The 23224-nt window shown below is 40.4% G+C and overlaps 2 long non-coding RNA genes across 2 annotated transcripts; one reads left to right on the top strand and one right to left on the bottom strand.

Annotated features, from left to right (window-relative positions):
* Positions 1-4093: 4093 nt before the first annotated feature.
* On the bottom strand, positions 4094-5084 carry LOC142061843 (uncharacterized). The gene is made up of 3 exons (XR_012662270.1): positions 4644-5084; positions 4414-4552; positions 4094-4158 (listed from the first exon to the last, which is right to left on the bottom strand). It is a non-coding gene; the product is annotated as an uncharacterized LOC142061843 (long non-coding RNA).
* A 30-nt stretch (positions 5085-5114) lies between these two features.
* Positions 5115-14945, top strand: LOC142061842 (uncharacterized). Its single transcript, XR_012662269.1, has 3 exons — positions 5115-5204; positions 5846-5997; positions 11557-14945. It is a non-coding gene; the product is annotated as an uncharacterized LOC142061842 (long non-coding RNA).
* The last annotated feature ends 8279 nt before the right edge of the window (positions 14946-23224 follow it).

The raw sequence follows: 23224 nt of genomic DNA, 5'->3' as shown, positions 1-23224 counted from the left end.
GAAAGATCATGTAATAACTTGCAATCAATCCCAACGCCAGTTTTATTGCACGGTTACAGCCAAGCTGTACTCAGGACCAGCTCGAGGGATAAGAAAAAGGTAATTTTCTGTCACCTTTGTTATCCATCGACATCTCTCACACAGTAAAAAGCAAGGAGCTAATTCAGTCATCAAGTAATTCAGAACAACGTCTCTAAATTGTCCTATCTGCAACGTGCCTCAGAAAGCTGCCCCATCAACAGCACCTCACCTCTCCCCACCGCAGCATGACAAATGCAGAAGGAAGCAGGGAAGAACAACACCTGTGCAAGGTAACCACAGCTGGGACCAGAAATGTTATAAAACCCTGCAGAACGGGTCAAAGATATGCCTAAGCCACCAGAGAAGACCAAACTCCTGTTCGTCTCTGTAATGGGCTATTTGTTATGACTTCTGATCTTCAGATCACTACAATGGTATCTTGAGAATAAACAGCAGGACTTAGCTATTTCTGCAGGGAAACAGGTATCTGCAGGTCCAGCTACTACTGAAATTTTCTGTGCAGCTAGAGATGCTCCCAAGCCCTCTCACAATGTTACTCTGAGTTCCATGATTCCCAGCCTGTGCTGGGATCTCTGAGTTTCCTCCTTGCTGTCCCTGGTAATGGCTTATTTTTGACCCCAGCTAACAGTGGAAGCTTCCTACGAGATCCCAGAAAGCATGGGGATATGACAGCAGAAATACAAAGCAGCCACTAGCACTTGCAAAATTGCTCCCAAAGAGCCCTAGCAGTGCTGCAGATCACAGCACACCAGAGAGCTGCCAAAACTCAGCAACCTGGAGATAGGCCTGGTAGCCTCCACAGCCAGAAGGGAAAGCTCAAAGCTGAAGAAAGCCACAATTCAAACATCTTGCAAACATTTTGGTGGTCCCCTGGACTTTATGCCTATTAAGGCGTAAGGAGCAGGGAAGCTCTCCACTGAATCTATGGTGGTCTATTCAAGTCCTGAGATAAATACGTTAGCTGTGGTCAGCATGACAATTTGGGTAGGAGCAGCTGAGCAGTCAGCAGCTAAAAGACAGGCCCCTCCCTGACCAGCTTCATCAGATATGTACACAACTCTGTGAAGACAAACACATTAGCAGCTTTTCTGGAGTACTGATTTAGCTGTACCAACTGGTTAATGAGGAACTGAATTAACAGAGCTGACAAGAGTTCAGTTCCACCACACTCCTGGATTATATTGACTGTGACAAGAGAGGGGCACATACCCTATTCATGAAGGTGTGCATTAGACCCACTTAGTCTTGCTGCCCAATTTCCATCCCCTCAAACACCACCAGCCCCTGGAGATACTGTAGCTGTAACAGATGGAATTGCTTCTAACATATGCATGTTTTAAATATTTTAAATTCCAGGAAAGCGTATTGTTTAGTTCATAATCTGAATTTCAGTGCTGTATACTAACCAAACCATAATTCATCAAAAGTACCCCACAAAAAAGCCAAGCAGCAGACACAGGCACTTTAGGTATGGTTTTAGGCAACAGCCTCCTTTATCACAACCTGGGATTTTGCAAGCATTATTTCATCTTCATTGTGCCTGAAGCTTTCGCTCTCCATGATGGGTTGATCCTTTTTGCCAAGCCTCTTCAGCTGCAGAAAGCTTTGGTTTGCTTTCCAGTTCAGGTTCCCGTCTGCCACTTCTAATCCTCATTTTCATTCTTTGCCAGTTAGTCATCTGATCTCTTTGATCCTTTGTAGCAAGCCTTGAACTCTGTTTTTATTCAGATTAGAATCCAGTGTCAAGAAGTAATGTTTTCTTTTCCCTGTGGTTTTGCAGCCTTTAGCTTGTTTAAGCTTGTTTTCTTCTTCCCAAGTTTTCAGTCATTTCACCTGCATTTTCTGTGGTTTCAGGCCGTGTTTCTGACCTACACACAGCATTTGTGACAATAGTTATCAGCCTCTGGTGGCACAATTGCGACTGATGAACACCTATTTCTTTGCTCCTTTTCAGTTCCTACCCATCGGTTAGGCAGTACAGAGGCAGCTGGGGTAAAGCACTGGGAGAGCAGGAAGTTACCCAGCTGTAACAGGCACTCCTGGGACCCTCACAGCCTTGTAGGTGCATAGGACAGTAGGGTCTTCCCAGGGTTTACATTCACTGGGATGGGTGACGCACCCTGAGGGTCTCCATTGTCGTACAGAAAGTTCCTGAAAACCCTTCAAAACTTACGGTGGTATGGGTGGGTATCCAGGCTGGCTGCAGCCTCTCATAGCATCACCATCGGGTAAATGATTACTCCATGTGTGTGCTAGAGTGGATGCCACTGCAGATGACTGACGAACACCATTCATCTGGCTCACGCAAATGAGGATGGAGCTTCGCTTTAGCACAGATTATCTGGCTGAAGATGCTGGTGGACAGTAGGATCACTTCCTTGGTACAGAGTAATGGTTAAGAATCCTTGGTAGCGAGAATGGTCATCTCCAGTATCACTTCAGTGGGATCCAACAGAATTTTCCTTGAGGTTCCTTTCCACAAAGAGGTTTCAAATGAAACCAATGAAAATAATTAGTTGAGTGAGGTTGGTGCCGTATCGGCTTATGAAGTGACACAACTACCACAAACATTAGTGTTAACTGCTAATTCCCTGTGGAGGACACTGTTGGGCAAGCTCTTAAATCCCCTATTTGGATGCACCACTGTTCCTTAACTGGTTTATCAGCATGGACAGTTATGTTGGGATTAGTACCAAGGTTCCCTTTGCAGCCATCACCTAGCAGTCTCTTCTGTATCTCCATGCAAGGGGCAAGAGAGGACATTGAGTCTTCAGCTTCAAAGCAGTGTAATGTTCTTAGTCCTCTTTTTGAAGAATCCTACAAAGATTTTTGGAACTATGTTTATTTTCCATCAGAGGCTCCCTCATGAACACTTTTATGTCAGGAGCTTGGGTATTGGTTTGACATTACCGGTACAGCAGTTGTTAGAATTACATTTTAAAAATACTCAAATGACTAGTGGTAAGGATGTTAAGCCAAGAATACTCAAATTTTTGCATTCTCAGACAGAAGACAAACATGCTGAACACTTCTCTGGGCCTGACTTTCTCCAGGTAGGATATACCACACCTATACATGAATCCCAGAGGTTGAGAATCTGGTATAGAAGCCCTCACGGATGCAAAACACCAAATCCTATTGGACAGGGCTGCCAAATACAGCCTCTTAAAAAAATATCAATTTCAAATAAGGAAAGAAAAAAAGCTCTTCACACCTTTGTAAAAAGGTTTTACAGGTTTTAAAGTTCTCAAAAGGATGAGCTGAGCAGTCATTGGGTTGCATCTTAAAAGTGCTGAGGAAGAGCCAGGAATCCTGTGCTCTTTACAGCCTGGCATGGAGGCATGAAAGTCAAGGATTATATACATGTTCTTGAAAGACCCTGCTATTCAGAAGTCTGATTTCATATACACAAAGCATACATCTGCCTCTGGATCCACAGATAAGTACTCAAAAAATACAATACATTCCTCAAAACAGAAAATAGAGTCCAAAACCAATTCACACCAGACAACCTGAAATGTATGTCATGAAGCCATGAACATTCTGATTTATGACATTGTTGACAAATTTTAAGGACTGTTGAGCTACAAAGTTCCCTTAAGCACAGCTAACAAAAAAGCTAAAGGTCAAGGGATCATCGTAGGAGTCCTTCAGAATGGACATTTTCTCCAGGAGGATGAACCACCTGTTTGTCCAATAAACTCCAGTATAACTTCTCCTCCAGACTCTTCTTGTCCCATAGATCTGGGAAAGGCTGGAGCATCGGTTCTGACTCCACAGCCTCTTTGCTTTGATGTTCTGACCAGCAATGTAAGTAAGCACTGATTCATTACAGCTTTCACAATGCACCCAAGATACTGCAGCTATAAACCCTGACTGGGAAAGAAACGGTGTGTGAAGTTTTCTTAGGAAATACTCTAAGGGGAGGTGGTCTTTTTTTCTCTTGGTCTTATCTATCAGGCATTAACTGCTCCCCTGGTTACCTATGGCTGCTGAGTTTTCTTTTTCCTAAGCCTCTCTCTCTTATGAATACATTTCATGCATTTCTTACCTGTATAGAGCTACTGAGCCATTTGTTGCCATGGTTTCCTTAAATGTTTCCGTGTCTGTCCTCTCCTGTTTTCCACAATATACAATTCAAAACTTTTGTCAGCCAGGATTTTAATTACTGACATAAGTCCACCTAAGTTAACCAGAGACCTGTACCTTTAACACCACAATATTTTATGTTTGACTTAGCCATTTTCTAAGATTTAACAGAAAACAACTTTCTGTCTCCTAAAGCATTATTTCATTACAACTCATAAAGAGCATGAAGTAAGAAAGACGCATACAAAGAGTAAAGCTTACAAACGTAAAAGCCAGCTTCACCTAATTCTTGAGATTCAGTTTTTCAAACCGCTTGTCTAACTGTGGTCTTCTGGGTCCCTATGCTACCTTCATCTGCTCCGAGATCTCCACACTGCTTAACAAGGAAGGCAAAGTGCTTTGTCCAGGTGCCAATTTGTGCCTAAAAATGTATGAAATTTAAAGAGAGTCAAAGTGAGGCTAGATAGGAAAAAGGAGGAAAAGTTCGTGTTGCTTTTCTTCCACCTACTCACACAACATTCGAGTTCTGAAGCCGATGGCTACAGGCTCAGCAGGAATAGCCACATTTGCTTGAATTTCTTTATCATTTGATTGCAGATATTTATGTGTACATACAAGCCGTTCTGTTAGCCCCTTCTTTCATTCTAACAACCCAATAGTTGTTTGTTCTTTAAGAACAAAACAAAAATCCCCAAGCAGATTTGTTTGGCTCACATTATAACCAGAAGCTGCTTCTGATGAGTTAAAAAAGAGAAAAGAATATAAAACGCTAGCAATTCAGCAGTAATATTCTGGGCAGGATACGGCACTAATAGCTAATAACATCTTGTTTAACAGCAACTTCAGGAAATCTATAGAATTTTTTTTAATTAAACAAGTAGCGCTGCATGACCAGTGTGACAGAGGGGGTGCGCAGAGGTGCTACCCTGGTGACTACACCGCGTACCTCTAGCTTAGTTTGTCTTTCCTTTGCCTCCCAACATTTCTCATTTATGAATCACCAGCGCTCTTTGCTTAATTTAGACGCCTGTCCTCATTTTCAGCCTCATCCAAATCGCTCCTCCTCCACTTCGGTAAGTACCCCATAATTTTGTAAGGAAAAAAAAAAACGGGTGCAAAGCGGCGGAGGCCGTACGAAAGCCGAGCTCTGCAAAGCCGACCGCGCGGAGCCGGAGCGAAAGGCGGAGGCGCGGACTTTGGGCGATGCTGCAGTCGCGTAACGAGGAACGGCGGGCCCCGCTCGGCCCCGCGCCCCGCTCGGCCCCGCGCCCCGCTCGGCCCCGCGCCCCGCTCGGCCCCGCGCCCCGCTCGGCCCCGCGCCCCGCTCGGCCCCGCGCCCCGCTCGGCCCCGCGCCCCGCTCGGCCCCGCGCCCCGCTCGGCCCCGCGCCCCGCTCGGCCCCGCGCCCCGCTCGGCCCCGCGCCCCGCTCGGCCCCGCGCCCCGCTCGGCCCCGCGCCCCGCTCGGCCCCGCGCCCCGCTCGGCCCCGCGCGGGCGTGTCCCTTGTGCAAGGGCGCCATCTGCCGGGCGCGGCGGGCGCCGCTCCCCTCCCGCCCGGGCGCCCCGCAGCCCCCGCCCCCGCGGGGAGCCGTGCCCTGCGGCCTGCGGGCGGAACGAGTGGGGCTGGCACTCAAGGAGCGGGCTTAACTCGGCAGAGCCTCCTCGGGAATGCCGGGGAAAAGGCAGGAGAAAAATCCGGGCTTTTTTTACTGCCAGGGGAAAAATGCAATTCCGGGAAGGAGTTGATCACAAGACACCGGTTTATCGTACCAGACCAGTTATCCCGTGGTCAGGGCAAACATCTTTGCTGAGGGCCGTGCGTGGGACGAGCTCCGGGGGACTCCCGGTCTTCCTAGGACCGGAATAAGGTGGGTGGGTTGGACAAGAAGAGGAAACCGAGCAGGAGCCAGCTTCAGTGCTGTGTGTAAGAGGGTTCACAGCTTCCAATCCTCAAATAGCTACTTCAGGGCCAAATTTAAATGCCCATGTAATCATTCATGCTCATGAAAAAGATTCAGGGAAAGGTTCTTATCGGAGGCCGGCTCTAAAGTGAAGAACTTGGAGGCGGGGGAGAGCGGCTGCCTGCTCAATCGCTTTCATCATCATAGGGATGCTGCATTCCTGTTCCTCTGAGGAATGTCTTTGGAAAAATCCTCAATGCTTTTATGCCTGAATGTGCATGTTTTCCTGCAGTAAAGAGCTTATATTCCTCGTACCCAACAGACCATAGTCACGATGCTATTTTATACATATATATTTTTCACCTTTTTCTTCTGCTGACCAGTTTTCCCCGTAAAAGAGCAACCTACACCAAAAAAAAAAAAAAAAACAACTCACAAAAAATTACCATATGTTTTTGGCAAGTCAGAATCTGTGGTAATTTGCAGCTCTCTCCTTCAGAGCTGCTGCCTCTGAATTTTAAAACTACTTATCTCAACAGAAATTGGTATGCTGGTAGAAGAATAAATCTCAATAGCTGTATAAGAAGAATTTGTGTTCATTCAACCTCATGTTGAGGACTTTGCTTTGTAAGACAGTATTTTATAATATGGCAGGTTTTGCATTTCTGGTCTTTGTTGTCTAAACTGATGAGTAATAAACTACCTTTTCTTTTATCCTCCATCCCTGAAAAGTTAATAATTTCCTACAACATCAAATGGAGCACAATAAAAAGAGTAAAAACTCCAAGTGAAAAATACTTGGAAAAAAATATCTTGAAAAATCATACCTACTCTTGTTTGTAATGTGTGAAATTATTACAAGTATGTTCACTATGAGGACTATTGATAGATGACTCACAATTTAGCTAAATTCAATAAACCACATACTGTGCCTTTCCCAGTAGGTGACTCATGCATTTTGTATTTCAAGTATCAAATGTTTGCCAAAAACAGTATTTAAAAAAGTAGGAAAATTGTTCAAAAGGGCTTGTGAATAGGTTGGGACTACCCACAGGCAGCTCTTACTTGTGTTCTGGCCACTTACGTAGGATTTCATGGCACCACTGTAGTATTCTGCTAGAATGAGTGCTTAGCCACAGCAGCCCCACCTTATGCACTTCATATGCTTTTTTCTCACATATATTGTACCTTCTTTAAATACACACACATTAGAATTTAATGTGATACTTTAAAGCAGTTATGTTTTAAAGAGAAAAGCCTGCAGAGTAAACATTTTCCCTACAGAGTCACTGCTCCGTAATTTTATACACATTTCCTAATTTTCCTAGCACCACGCTTTGCCCTTCTAAAATTAAGTGCAAAAAGTAAAATAAAACAGCAGTCTCAAAGGAACTGTTCAGCTGGTCCCTGAATACTGTATAATAGTATTTTAAATCAAATAACTCAATGTAAATGTAGCAGAATTGGGCCCACAAGAAGGACTAAGTTTCAGTCCTGGTGTCGATGCCTTTTCACTGTTTCAATGGCCTGCAGGGTGCCAAAGGAGGCTGCTGTGTTCTTGTGACTCAATAGGTTAGCTTAGATTTTTAGGCAGTTTTCTGAACTTATTCATACAGACCTCAGAATACATCTGGATCTTACTTTAAATTTGAGCAGGGGTTACCTGATCCCAGAATACCGTGCATTGCATACGCATAGCATCCACCTATCATAAACGCTTTTGTAAAGCCAGAGAATCACATGCCTTCATGGCACATGATAAGAAAGGACAATTTTTTCACCAGGGCCTGTGAATTGGACGTATTTATAGCGAGTGTAACTTAAGGTATCTATTTTCTGGGTGACTCAGAACAGGTGAAATATTTTTACATGTCCAGATACTCCTTTGACTGCTATCAGACAGTGAAGTTTCATTACTGACCTTCTCTGCATCTTCTTTCCCAGTATTCTTTTGACACTTTCCCTGCTGAGCTGATTCTTACTCAGACTTTATGGAGTCCCTTCTGATCCCTAGAAGAAGCCAATACAGTGTCATCTAAAAAGAAATGAACTCAAAGTTCATGTTGACTAGGGATATTTTAAGTTGAGGAGTCACAACTTTCATATTACGCTTAGTTTTACTACTTCTTCATATATTAAGCTCTGAACTTGAATTTTAATCATTAAAAACCTGGCATGAAGCATGTTTTACTCATTGCTTTGTCAACCACTTCATATTTGCACCCTGGTTTTTTTTCAAAAACTATCAAAAGAACTCATGTAGAAAGGTACTGCAGGAAAATGTTTGATCTATTTTAGTTTCATTTAATGAAATTTAGCATCCAGAGAACAAGTAGGAGAAACAGCGTCAATATGCCCAGGCAATTCTCCAAAGGCCTTTAGCAATTGCTTTGCAAGAGGATCATTAGCTTCCTGCCTATGAAATTACCAAAATTGGCCTCTTCATATTGACATGGGTGCAAGTTATGCTACTTGAAGGAAACATTAAATTTTAGGTGGACAAAGTATACATACTTTGCTAGTAATACAAACTTGTCCAGTTGTTCTACACTGGGAGCAATTGTGTACACAATATGGAAAATCTTGAACAGCATACGAGGAGTATTTTTTAATACTCTTAAGACTAAGGAATTTATGCACATGGGAAATCATATTAGTTGTCAAATGATGGCAACAGTAATATTAACATTATTAACAGGGGGCCAGAGTATTGTTTTACTCTCTGTGCATCATGCTAGAAATGCTTTTTAACATCAGAGACTCAATATTTATCAAGAGCATTTGATTTAATAATATCCAGTATAACAGTACTCCACAGTTTCCATTAGTTTGATTGAATGTTATATCTAAGCAAACCAAGCATTAGGCGCTTCAGTGAAAGTCACTTGTAATGGAGAAAAATATAACGCATGAATATTTCATTAGTAGATGAATACCCATCAAAACTTTACTTGAAATGCTTGAAAGTACCTACTGAATGTTTGCCAGTTATTTCATAAAACAGAGATGGTTGTAATGCTGCTGTTGAAACAGGAAAAAATCTATTAGATCATTTAACGTACTAAAACAATTATGGTATAATTATAAGGAACATAATTATATGTTCTTGATGTCTTTAATTGTGCAAGCCTCACTAATTAACATTAGAAATTCAATCAAAACAAATTATGCTTTAAAATTTAAGGATGAACTTAAAGAGAAAGATCACATTTCCCAGGTCAAACAATTATAACTTTGAATTCCACCTGATAGTAGGCAAACTCTTCATATGCATGTTTGCAGTCTCTCTCACTCTTTACATCTCCCAAATTTTCTTCAGTGTATTTGGAGTATATATATACACATACACACACACGTGACTTACCCTTATTTAAAGTTATAATGTCCGTTTTGCCTGATCCAAAATCCAATAGAGATTCTTGTGGCCTTTTAATTAAACTTTAAAGGAAGAGATTCATACTCTGCATGAATCCCCCTGTATGTGGGTGTTTTCAACACGGCCCTGCACTGTGCATAAACTTACTGTAAGATCTGGGTCTCCAGCTCTATCCTTTATTTGTATTTTGTTTCCCTCCACTGCTTCTCACCTCTCAGGAACATGGATTATTTACAGAACAGGCACAGTTTTGGAGGGAAATGTTCCATTCTTTTGTAGAGTTTAGACATGTCATGTTATGAAGACAACCAAAGAAAAGCTGGTCAGACACTACCCTATACATAGTATTCTTTCTAAAAACATCCTTTTTTGCAGAACTGGAATTAGCTTAATTAATTCAATTTTGTTGCCATTTTCAGTTTTCCACTGGAAAGGATTTCTCCAAGGCTCAAGCTGGTTCTAGTCAAAAATATATAGTGTTCGTTTGTTGGTTTTTTTCTCTTCAAACATTGTGTTTCATATCAAACATGCATCTCTGCATCTATTTAAGTTACATTGTGCTTTGCTTGCAGACCCCACACCTGTGTAGAGGGGACTTCCAACTGTCGGGTCGCATTTCACAAGATGCCCAGGAAAGCACAGCTGTGTGAGTAGCCCACCCAACAGAAGCAAACGGGGAGGAGCATTTGAAAACCTCAGAAAAATACAGAGTAATATTCAATCCAAAAGAAACAAACATCAATTTTGGACTATTAGAGCATTGGATATTTTCATAAACAAAACAATTTTCACAGTATCAGAATTTCTTATGGAGTGGAAAGTCCCCATTTTTGGCTAGCTCTATTCCTAGACCTACTCTGATAAGTTGTTTTTTTGTTGTTTTTCTTCAGTTTTGGTTTTTTGGGGTTTTTTTGGGTTTTTTTAAATCTTGTAGACTCAGCAGAATACTTACAGGAAACCATACTGTGGAGATTAAAAAGAAAAAGAGGTTCAGTTATTGACATTGCATTAAAGTGATGAATGTAAGAAACCTCACCAAAAAGAAGAAAGCAAGTTCCTCCTTAAAACATGTAGCATTCAAATAATATTCAAAACCTATGTATTTTATTTTCTTTCTTCTGGGACTGAACCCTAACAAATACTTTAGATATATTCCTCTTTCTGGCACTGAAAAATTTCAGAGTGATGTCATCATTCTGAAACCTGTGAGAACTTGGTTTCTTTCTTTTAAAAACAAAGCCGTATACAAAGAGAAAGAACTGCATGTACTCCACCTTCTATATTTTTTTGCTTTCTGCTCATTTTCTCCAGTTAACCAAAGCAAAACTGCTGTCAAATAAAGATTGTGGCCATCTCCCATTGCTCTTTTAAGTGTGTACACTCATTCAAAGGTCTGACTGCAAATCTTGCTGATCACTGAGGGCACCAAACAGGAACTGAGGGTTCCCTAAAAGTAGGACCCCACTGCTAACTGAGAGACCATCAGGTGGTCCAGGCATCCCAGGGCAGGCAGATGAGACTGCAGGAGGTGCCTTCACCTTCTGGCATGGCCAGATCCTCAGGACCTCCTCTAGGACTACATGACTCTTCAGTCAACTGACCCTCACCATATCTCTCCAAGACAGCCAAGCTCTAGCCAAAGGTAGCACCACTTTGGTTAGCTCAACTCCGTGCTTCTGACTGGCTTTGTGCTTCAGAAAGCAAACTCCAAAACAATGCAAGACAAAAAATATAGAAGAATTAACATGATTATAGCTTAAGCTAATCCTCAAAATAATCTTGGTATTAGGACTTGAGCTCCCAAGTCCTCACTGATCGTTACAGAAAGCTATTTCTTTAGACCCATGTATATTCCTAGGAACACTGGACTTTACCAGAGCACATCACCCACAGCGGTGGATGTTTCACTGCCAGTGAAAACTTGTATATTTTCCACAGAATAGTTGCATCGGAGTATTTGAATTATAAGACAACAATTTAGACCACTCCTTGCATAATTTGATTAACCAACACGTCCTCAATGAATAGTCTCATGTTATCAGAGGTTGAATGGATACAAGAGATATGCTGCCGAATGACAGAAAATTGACTGACTACCACAGAAACAAACTTGTCAAGTCCCCCACATATAAGATTGCTTTCTCTTTCAGGTGCTGCCCCATTGTTCCATGCAACGAAAGATGCTGGGATGTGTTGATCCTCCGTATAAACTCTTGAAACTTAGCAGTGTAATGCCTTCGAGTTGTATGATAAAAACAACCCTGGTCTGGTTTTACCCCTTCAATATACAATGTTTTCTGGTGCAACTTGAGTACAGAGAAACAGTTGTTCCGATACAGTTTTCCCTTGATAATTTTCATACCACACTTCCTTCTGTAGGCTTAAGATTTTTAAACAATTGCGTACATGTTTTATTTTCATATGGTCAGCTGTGTAATAAAGTTTGTTTCTGTAATTGTTTTAGGCTCTAAATGTATTAATGAAAAACATCAAGAGAAGAAAGGTGGGTTTTTTCCTTTAGTGAGGCTTATAACAACATCTTCTAAAGCCTAGCATCTTCTCGCCTCCTTTAAAGAACCACCAAAATGCCTCTGTGGACCTGACATGCGTTTTGCTGGTGTTTGTAATGGTAGCACACAGAGACAAATAAATAAATAGCAATAAGAAAAAAATGCTACATCCATTTCACTTTGAAACAACTTATTACAGAGCAGCTGATTACAATTGGAGAGAAGATACAGAAAGGCAAAATGCTAGTAGTAGCAATTGGAGTGAATTAACTAGGGTGCTCAGACACTCTCAAGAAATGGATTGACTTGCAGGAGTTTTACTGGTGTGAAAACTTGCGTTGCGTTTCTTCAGCACACAGAAACGCAATCTACCTGATTTTCCCAAAAGTAGCACAGCAATCAGATATTTTAGCAGTCTGTTGCCTGCTAAGAGAGATGGGGAACCATGGAAAGCACAGAACAGGAAGAAAAAACCTCAGAAAAATCTTTAAAGTACACCAGTAGGTTATCAAGAAATATTTATTTCTCACAAATTTTGTCTTAAAAGTGATTTTTCCAAAACACTAGGAAGAAAATGTAGCCCTAATTGTTAGTTAGCTTAGCTGACAAAGAAAGGAAAAAGTACTAGAAAACCAATTTTGGATGCTGCAGAAGAGTTTCATTTAGAGTGTTTCTTTCTGGACTCTATCCAACTATTTCAGCCATTTAAAAGCCATTGTTAAACAGAAATTCAAAGTTCAACTCAGGAAATTCCAACACATGCACTAATAATTGCAATTTTTTCCCCTTTTTTTTACTCACAACCTGTTGCTGTATTATTTAGTCACTTCAATACTGTCCCTTAATATCTTCAGCCTGTAGGTCACTAAGTTAGGTATGTCTTGTCTTGACCAGGTCTAGAGGGCTTGGGCTGCACAACAATCAGAGGGATTCCTGTGGGGATGTGCAGGAGATTTCCAAACCTACTGGTCTGAAAGAGCCCAACTTTGGTTTTCAGCCTTGAAGATATTACATTAATAATAAATCTGAAAAAAATTAAATTTAATGAGCTGAATCTGACCTGGGGAGCATATGCACTGAATGTTTGTTCAATGTTTTAAATCTGTAATGGGTTGAGCAAACAGAATATGAGTGTATAAGGTGAATAACCTGGTCTTAAGACCTAATACTCTGAGCACACGTTCATTTTTACTTCACTTTTGAAAAATCTAGCTGTAACTTTGTCTTAGATGCAAGGATTTCAACATCTCGTAAAAGTATTGCACCACAGCAGAATTAATCTTCTTTAACATACTTTATCCAACGATCAGGGAAAAAAAAAGTAGATTCTCTCCAGACTAAGCTTATTGCAGTCACAAATTAAGTCTTATTTGCTAAGTAGGTTTTCATCAATGCTATCCATTCACAAAAATTAGCAATGTAAGAAATAACTGGGATAGTGACAATGGAGTCCTTACCCTGTAATTGTCATTCAGATCAGACAGCAAAAGGAGAGACACAGTAAACTAATCAAGACACCATAGCATCCTGACCTTATGACCGAGATCACCAACTTGGAAATTCAGTTGTTAAATATTCACAGCTATTAATTCTCACAGTTTGAGTGAAAGATAATACCATATTGAAATGAGGGCAAAGTCAATACTGGCCATGATTAAATAAATGACATGGAGACCTCCCAGGGTAGATATAATATTTTTGTGTGTATTCACTCACAAACTGTAACGGATGGTGCATTGTAAGACCCTGCAAAGAGGTGGAAGAGTAATAGAAGGAGGAAACAGCAGATGTCCCCACAACTCACTTTCCCAAGAGACAACCAGGAGAACAGAAGGAATAGTAGAGAGGCTGCTCGAGAGGGATTTTGCTCTCCAAGAGGTGGTAAAGAGCAAGCTACAAGTAGTGTGAGATACAATATCTGTCATCCTTCGAGGAGCGCTCAGAGAAGCTGGGCTTTAGCATCAGTAGGGAAGTGCCAGCCTCCACCAAGGATAAGTCGCTATCCTCGGTGGTTAAAGCTGGCAGCTGCACTTCGTGTTGTGCACCTACATCAGTGCACGAAGTCTGACATCATTCATTTGTCACCCTGCAGTGTAACAGGCTGTGATTTATGCCTCTCTAGAGTCACTTTACTGCTATGAGATGTGGTACCCTGGCCCTCAAGGGAGAGGAACAGCATGAAATCTGCAGACAATGTGCTCCTAATCAAATCAATGGTTTTTTTTCCACTTCTTTTTCTGAAAACCAAAGTTTCTGCTACATTTGGATGTTCGGTTTGTTTTTGTGGTTTCTTAAACAAAAATGGGTTTTGAAACAAGAATTGCAGCTGAGTAATTTCTGACTTGCCCACCTGGAAGACATCCCACTTCCCATCAGTAATGCAGTCCTTACCTATTTTATTAACTAATGAGTATATCTGAAAGATTGTTGGCAGCGTATGACCAAAAAATAGAAGGAAAACAAATATGTTAAGTAACTTGCATTGAATTCTGTAACAAATTCAGATTTGGTTTGGCCTGACAGATATTTGAAGTGCTAGCTTGAATTTTCTTTTTTTATACCATTAAACTTTATGCAACTGGAGCCAATATTGTTGCAGTGTTTGGGGGCATTTTCGTATGGGGTTTTGCATATCTTTCATCTTTCACATAGGTGAGACCTTTCTGAGATAAAGTCCAAAGAAAAACAATCTCATTTCATCAGTGCCAGGAAACTTAAAGTTCATGAACAGCATAAAGTTCAGCTGGTGCAGGATCTATAAGGGTCTATCACCAGCTCCAATGGAGCTGACAAGTGTGATGAATAGAGCTTTAAGTGATCAGTCTTATTTATTCCTGATCATCATTGCAAAAAAAAAAAAAAGAGAAATTCTAAGTAAAAATGAGCAGATGGTACTTCAGGCCTTGTATCTGGCATTACTGTTATTTCTAGCCAAAAGAAGAATGCATGATATTTTGCTATTAGATACAAAAGATCTCACCCTTTGTAGAGAGAGAGGTAATCCCCTGAAAAGTAGCATAGTCTAGTAGTTTTGCACTTTTTTCCCCTGTATGTACTTTACATCGCAAATCTTTGCTTAAATGAAAATGGGACAAGTCCTACATTAGAGGCAGCAGCTGTAACAGACAGTGTCCACATTGTTCTTCAAATGAGACCTCTTCTAAAAAGCAACATCATTTCATAAAATAACTTTGAGCAGCAGGGTGTCAAAACTGCATTTTTCCATAGGGTGGCTTTTAAACCCTTCCAAATACTGCCTCACTAATGCCATTTCTCATAACACAGACAAATGTATATATGTATTTTTTCTGACTTTCCTCCCTGATATTTAAAACTCCTCACAACTCAGAAAAAAAAAAAAATCACTCTTCTCATTAAGACTCACTGATGCAGATCAACCTTACCTCAGAAAGGAACAAAATCCCAAGCAATGCTTGAGTGCCTCCGTACTAGGGACACTGCAGAAAGGAGAGAACTGAATTTTGTTCTCAGCTGTTCTGCAGTCATAAATCTTTTCTTGTATGAAAAAATTCTGCTGATAGATGTCAAGGTCCATCCTCTAACACAATAAAACAAATATTTTCCTGACAGCAGAAGGTAAAAAACTGGCACTTCAGTAATATCTTACCGTAATATTCCTGTTTTGTCCAGCATAATATTTTGTGGGGCATTCAGAGCCTAGTTAGTTGTTTGTGGTAGTGTTAGCCTGTTTAATAAAAGTCTACACCTCTCACCTGCTACTTAATGTGCAAGATCTTAGCTAGGATGCTCTGAAAGATCTGTGCATCAATCCTTTGCAAAGGCAAAGGGGAAGGATTGGCTTAAACCCTTGATGAAGGTGGTTTAAGCTGACCCATTTTACTGTGCATCACAACACCTATACGGTCAATTGTCATTCCCCAACAAATGAGGCAATAACTAGCAACTTAAGTGAACATGCTAACATAATTGTTTTAATACACCCTGCGAATGCCAATGTACTGGTTCAATCAGCTAATGGTAGCATCCTGATAAGAATTACATTTATTCACTCATTGTATCTCAAGCTGCTAGAAAAGTAATTAAAATTCCATTACAGAGTCCACAGAACAAGTAGATTAAAAAAAAATTCTAATCATCACAATGAAGATATAACAGACAATATGTATTATTGATTCCAAAAGTCTTTTTACCCTCAGAGAACAGCCTTAAGGTACTGGAGGTCACATTTTAGATCTAAAATATGGAGATAATGAGACTCATCTTTTCTGTACAGCGCTTTAAAATCTCCTGATGAAAAGTGCTATATAAGACCTCGATATTATTATGATTAATGCTCATAATCACCATCTCATCTGTACTTTTTCCCCTTCTGACCTTGTAGTTTCCATGTAGTAAAAGGCACTTACCTCACTGCTTGATCAAGCTCTTCAGACAGCTCAGGCAGCAGGTTTATGCCTCCTTTCCAGGAGGTGGATTCAAGAATCTACCTAGGTGGCTTGACAAAAGGAATGGGATGCTTTGAGAAAAATTAAAAAGAATCATTGGTTCTTATTTATCCTAGAACGTTTTTCATCTCACCAACTCTCAGGCTTTTTTCTCCTTAGGTCATGGTCCCTTTAGGTAGAGCATCTGTGGAAATCATCCTGAGCAATTTATTTGAGAGGGAATGCATTAAGGATAGTGTATTAGCAGTGGGAAGCCTCTCGTTCAGCAGCACTCATTCCACTGCAGCAATTTCAGGCTTGTGGGCAAAGACTGTGGATATCTCTGTTGGATTTTGGCACATTGGCACAAGCAGGCGAGATGCAGCCCCATCAGATGCAGGATTTGGAAAGTAGGGTAGATCAGAAGTCAGAATTTAAGGAATTGTGTAAATTACATTTCAATGTTTCTCTGTTCATATTGGCAGTGGTGTTTCTCACAGGCTACAAAACAGGAGCCACATCCTTATGTGAGGCCTCAGCTCTACGCCCTGAGCCTACAGCAAAATGCAAACTCACCAAATGAAACCCCGGTCTTGGTGGAGTTAATGACAAAAACTCCTCTAGCAGTAGATAGAAGACTTCATCTACCTCTAGCTATGCAAGCTAGTATTTTGGAAAGCTTCATTAACAGGTAAAACATTGTCCAGATTTTTAAAAAATGAACACATTTTAGAAGATGCACTGGAAAAAGGCAATATTCCAGAGCAATGTAAATGATTTTCATAAATGCCTGAAAATGTGACCACTGCACACACTTTCCCCAAGAGACAAAGTCCCATTTACGAGTTTAGGGCTCATTCAGCGTAAATCTATTCATAATCACCTTCAATCATAAATTTTGTAAAACTAAAATGGATATTTTTAAACTGAAGGTGTTTGAATGTGACATAAGAGTGGATATAAAACTTCTAGTTATTTATCCACATACCTATAGTTGAGCTGTTCCTAAATGAGCACATTAAAATGTCCTTTTGAGTGAAGTGTGACAAATTTCCCTCCTACTCAATGCTGTTTCAGAGTAGACACTGTGGTAGAATGTTAAACTCACCTATTTTTAACAACTTTAAGGTTTTGTTTCATATTAAAACTCACCTAACATGGTGATGATGGGGCAGTTGCCCAGATTTACCCTTCATATAAATACATATGGCTTCATATCGTATCCATGTTAGTAGGACATGTAACTATATTAATATAACTCTGCCCAGTGTAGGATCCAGTCTTACAGGAAACTAGGAAATTGATATCCTGAAAGAAAGAGCCAAAGTGCGGGCTGCTCTGTAATTGCATAGTAACCAAATATTATCTTATGAACTTACTTCATTTCTGGTGCAATGTTTGTTTCTGTGTTTCTAGGTACCGTCTCTTCTTACAAAACAGAAGAGATCAGAATGTATTAAGAAAACACTTAATGACACTGTAAACAGAATAGTTGAGCAAGGCCAATTTGATAAAAGCAAGCAACGTTCATTTATTTTAACTTTCCTAGTTCACGCCTCAGTGTTACAAGTAACACGTATTTGCATTCTAGGTAATGTGACTGGCTCGTGAATGCCAGTTTCCTAAGTTCAAGCAGAAAGAAATTTATTACTTATTTAAAATGAGCAGAGGTCAGTATTTCCAGGCTAGAATGTGGCACTGTTCTAGCAGGATCCCAACCCACAGTACCGATGCACAGCTTGTGGTATTGTACCCAAAACTCTGCGACAAAACAGTAAAAATAAACATTTAGAAACATGGAAGCAAAGGAAGGAACACAGATCATCAGCAGAGAATTAAAAATATTTTCTTTGTGTTGAAGTCAAAATTTTCCTTCTGAAAACCTAAAATTAATTTCCTAAATTAATGAAAGTACATGGTGGTTTTGGCATTAACACACACACGACCTACATTTTTCACAAAACTGTAGCCAGTTACAAGGATTTAAAATAAAACAAATACCTGTGGAAAAACTTACCAAAATAAAATAGATCAAATTGTATTTTAAAGAGGAAAACCCCTCAGATTTAACCGAGACCTAACCAGGACAGGTTTTGCTGTAATATCTGTATAAGTTTGTTTCTTGTCACTGGAATTCAAGACAAATTGCCAGAGGTACATACATTAAAATGTTTAATGAAGTCTAAGATAATTCTGGTTACACATAGTTATAGCTGTTTTGACCAACAAGTAAGATGCTTAAAAGTACATGAACACGGTACCCAAGGAGTAGGTTATTTGTGCCTCTATGACAGTTTTCCAAAGTCAAGGTTCCTACAATAACCAGAAGCTTCAAATATTATGAAGGTTTAGTAGGAAATCCAGTTTAATCTTTTTCCTCTAAAATTGCCTACATATAAGCGTGATTCAAACAGGTTATATATTAGACTGCGTAACATAACCAGTTGTTTTTGTCTTCCCTTGCAGATAAGGGAAGCTCATGGTTAGTGTCTCGGTGGGGTTGGCGCTACCTAATATCTGTGCAGCCATCCCTAGAGCTGGTAGCAGTTTAAGCAGGGTTAACATGGGTATTACTGGAAGATATGTACCACCAAACTAATTTCTCCTGTTTCCCCACAAGTTTTGTTTCTTAAAGAGAAATATCCAAACTAAAAGAGGAACAAAAAGCCCTCTAACTAGCAGTACTTAATTATTGCTCAGGAAAGAGGCAAGGACTTTAAGAAAAAAAAATTATAAATTAATAAATATATTCTCATTCTTTAAAACACCTCCCTCACAGTAAATGTTTAAACATATGTATAGGACATCGTAAAAAATAAAACTGTCAATAGTGCCATCAGACCTCGGTCTTTGGAAAATTTCAGCATCCAACATGTTTCATAAATATTTTAATCTGGATTTTGGGCTTCTTTTTTCTTGGCAGTCACAAGCAGGTGATCAGCCCTTTTCCACACCAGATCAGCCTTTCTCCACACAAGCTCAGATGCCTCTCCCAAATAACCTTGGCTTATATTATTTTTACATTTCTTTGTACATTTTTCTCATTGCTCTGCTGAATTAGTTGTGTTTATTTTTACCTCGCTCTGCCAGCTGCACAGATACCACTAGCTGTGAGACAAAAACCTTCACAGCTGGAAACAACCTAAAATAGGCACTGGGATGATGCCACAGATATACAGCATCAATTAGCAGCAGGAGCAGCTGTTGCAGCAAGCAAAGACCTTCCTGTGTTTGGTTTGCTCCCTTGTCATTTAGCATCAGATGACACCACTCCTCATCAGGAGGCAGTCATTACACGCATGCTGCACGAACACTCATTCCAGCACAGAGGGCCAGAATAAGTCTTTGGAGCCACTTACGTGTGGCGTAAGCTCTATTTTGAGGCCGGTAAGTAGTGCACAGGGACTTTTTGCTAGCCCTAATGCACATAAGCATCTTCCCTTATGGGGAGCAAAGCACAGTGAGCATTTAGTCACTGAGCAGCTGCTCTATTTTTAGGTGGCCCAGATTTATGGAAGTTTGCCATCATCTCAGTGACAGTGTCCCAAGGACGATACATGCCAGAGGCCTCAAAAGCCACTGATGATGCTAACACTCCCTTAGAGCTGTGTATCTGCGCACGCTCATCTTTCAAACTGTAGCGACGATGGTAGCTCAGGCTTCTGCTACTTGCCTGTGCTTTCAGGGGGAGACAGAGAGAGGGCAAGGGCAAGTGGATGAAAGAGAATATTAGGGAGCAAGGTAGAGGAAGAGAAAAGAGAGGAGAAAAGAAGACTCATTTAACTCAGGTTGTAAATTGTGGGCCAGATAATAAGCCTGTTTCAATAAATTAGTGTTGTTAAACCAAATACAATTAGCCTCCCAGTACTATGTGCATATGCAGGTTCATACCCTAAGGTCATTGCTCCATCAGGAATCCAAGATACCGTCACGCATCAATCTACAATAATCCTGCTGTGGATCACAAACAGATTACGTGAAATATCTTAACTTCCCCAGCAAGTCTTTCTAAATGAAAAAATGTATAGGAGTACTGTACAGAAGGCATTTGGAGGGAACCATGAAATGAAATAAGCTTGTCTAGGACAAGCTGCAGGTTTGAAACAGAGATTTCAATGGCATCGGGAAGAATGCTTTATAGGTAGGATTTTGGTGGACAGGTGAATGAGGCACATCACTAATTCCGTCAAACTCTTCTGCTTCCCATTTCTCAATATACACGAAATGAAGCATAAGAATTAATACAAGATTCCAATAGGTCTTTAAGAAGTACAAACAGAGCATAGAAAAAATAAGAAAACATTCATCCATGTTTTTGTATGTACTTTGAAATAGCATCATCACAAAATACATGACTGTTGTGAGATAAGTTATTTTTCTTTGAATTGTTGCATTTAATTCTAAACACAGTCACTTTTATTGACTTCAACCTCAAGTTAATTGAGGTTTAATAGTTTCAAGTGATACTTTAAGGGAAATTAACAACAAAGACAAAAGTCCCACAGAGTTGAATCACCAGGGAAATACAAAGTGGGGTATTTAATCTCAATACGGTGAAGCAGCTCCCCAAGACAACCACTCATCTTGATATTACTTTCTCAAATAGTAAGATTTTTCCTGTATTTTTTTTCTTAGAAATTATTCCTGTGAGCTCCAGTAAACACCCATGCCAGACCAGAAGTGTATTTTCCATTCCTAAGCGTTTCGTTCCTCCTGTGTTTTAAAGCCCCAGTGAAAATATTAATTACCTCACCATAACAGTTTCACAGACCATAATTTGGGTAATTTCAAAAATACTCCAAGAGAAGACAGAACAAAGCCTAAAATGGCAGAATTTCTCCCCTCAACTTCCCAAGAATAGTCCACAATTTTGCATCGGTTCTCAATGCTTAAGCCTTCAAGATATCTGTAAAAAAGTGTTCTAGATACTCAGAGCTGTGCTACTTCTTATACCTAAAGATACCATGCCTTTGCTGAACCGCCCGCATACTGATTTTCCTGCCTAAGACTGCCTGAGATGCTTGAGCCTCTTTCCCTGCAAAGCCCAGGGTGTTGGGTCTGCTTGTTCCCCCACTGCCTCCCTCACCGAGGAGTGGTGGCAATGCCTTTCACCCCCTGTTCCTGGGCATCACTCCCTGTGCTGGGCTGCTCAATGAACAGCAGGCATCCTCCTTTCATTTTAGAGGAAGAGAGTAATGGGTCTTCAGTGGGGCAGCCTGTCCAGCTAATGCAAGGGCATCTGTATGTCGAACACAAAGCTTCAGGGTATGTGCAGTCCAGCTAATCCTGACAGGGGTCCTTGTCTCTAGCATCCCTGCTAGCTTGAGTTACAGTCTCTGAATATATCATATGCATCTTCTGAGGTGCATACTGATCTTAATACGAATTTAGCCCTACACTTTTTGTTAGAACTAGTGTTGGTGATGCCTACATAAGCATTTTTATTTTAATTCTAGTACATAAGGACATTTCCTCCATTGTTTTAATCGTCACATTTCAAATAAGCTAGAGAGCTGGATTATTAAATGAAAGGTGTTTCACTCGCTGAAGATTATTGGTACAAATCCATCGGGTTTCAGTACTACAATAAAAAGAGACAACCTGGTAAAAGCTTGTATACCTTGTGAAGAGGAAGTTAACATGCAAGCATCCGCACCAAAACACCCCTCCACAGCTGGAATCAGACTGCAGTCCTGTGACAGTCTCAGATGAAAATCAAATTACTGAAGAGCATCAGAGACCAAATCAGTCTTTTATCCAACATGGGTGATCATGTTTGGGCTGTGAAGAACACATGTGAGTAGGGCAGGGCAGGAGCACCGCTACCACCCGTCTACACTGCGCACCGTCTGTGAACACACTTAGGGCCTCTGTTCCCAGGGCTGTCAGTGCAAGGCCTTTCACAAACACTACATTCACATAAAAGTGCTGTAAAGTTTTATTAGGGAAAAACACACCCTTTAAACAGTTGGCTCGGTTCTCCACTGAAGGGAGCCTTTCTGCTCAAACAGTCAAAAGTACTTGGACCAAGACAGGAGTACATTGGGAGAGGTTAGCAGAAACTGGCACTGAGCTAAACAGTAATTTCGACATGCCAAGTGACACTAGCTTCTCACTTTGGTTATAAATCAGGTGTGCCCAGGTATTTTGAAAACTAAAACCAATGGTCACTGAGTTATGCCTGAGTTCATGCTTCACTCTCACACAGTCCAAACTAAGCCAAGACACTATATAGCACCATATATTAAGTGAAATTGCTCTCAAGAGTTTAGCAAATTAAACTAAACAATGTTACATTGCTCCAAATGCTCTCAGCATGGTTCTTTTCTTTTTTTTTTTCCCAGAGAAATAACATGGGATTTTAGCTATTAAAGCTGGAGAAAAAATGAAAAACCCAACATTTAGTCTTTTCTTTTCCTCCATCTTCTATTACTACAGAACAGATAATGCAGCAGTAAAATGCCGTTAAAAACATTTCCAAAGACACGTAAGTACCTCTGGAGCCTTGGCTCATTGGGCTTTTATGGTTAATTTCACAAATGTATTCACTACCTAAACATATATTAAGGCAGATAGAGACATAAACGTATTGAAGAGCCCAATAGTCTAATTTTAACTTATTTCTATTGAAGATCCCTATGTGTCCCGGACAAACAGTATCAAAATAAAGTGAATCACCCATGCACCTTTGACAAATCAAACCAAAGGACTTGCATATACTTTCATGCACTATGTATCTTTAAATATGTTGCCACCATGAATTAGATTCAAGAGGAGAATGCAGGCATCTTAACACCACCTTGGACAACCAAATAAACAATTCAGATCCTCAAAACTTCCTCAATTTTCCACAAAAGAAATCTCCTAGGAGACTAAGTTTCTACACAAGGAATGAGCAGAAG

Source organism: Phalacrocorax aristotelis, chromosome 9 (assembly GCF_949628215.1).
Source record: "Phalacrocorax aristotelis chromosome 9, bGulAri2.1, whole genome shotgun sequence".
NCBI classification, from domain to species: domain Eukaryota; kingdom Metazoa; phylum Chordata; class Aves; order Suliformes; family Phalacrocoracidae; genus Phalacrocorax; species Phalacrocorax aristotelis.
This window is presented reverse-complemented; position numbering and strand designations above follow the sequence as displayed.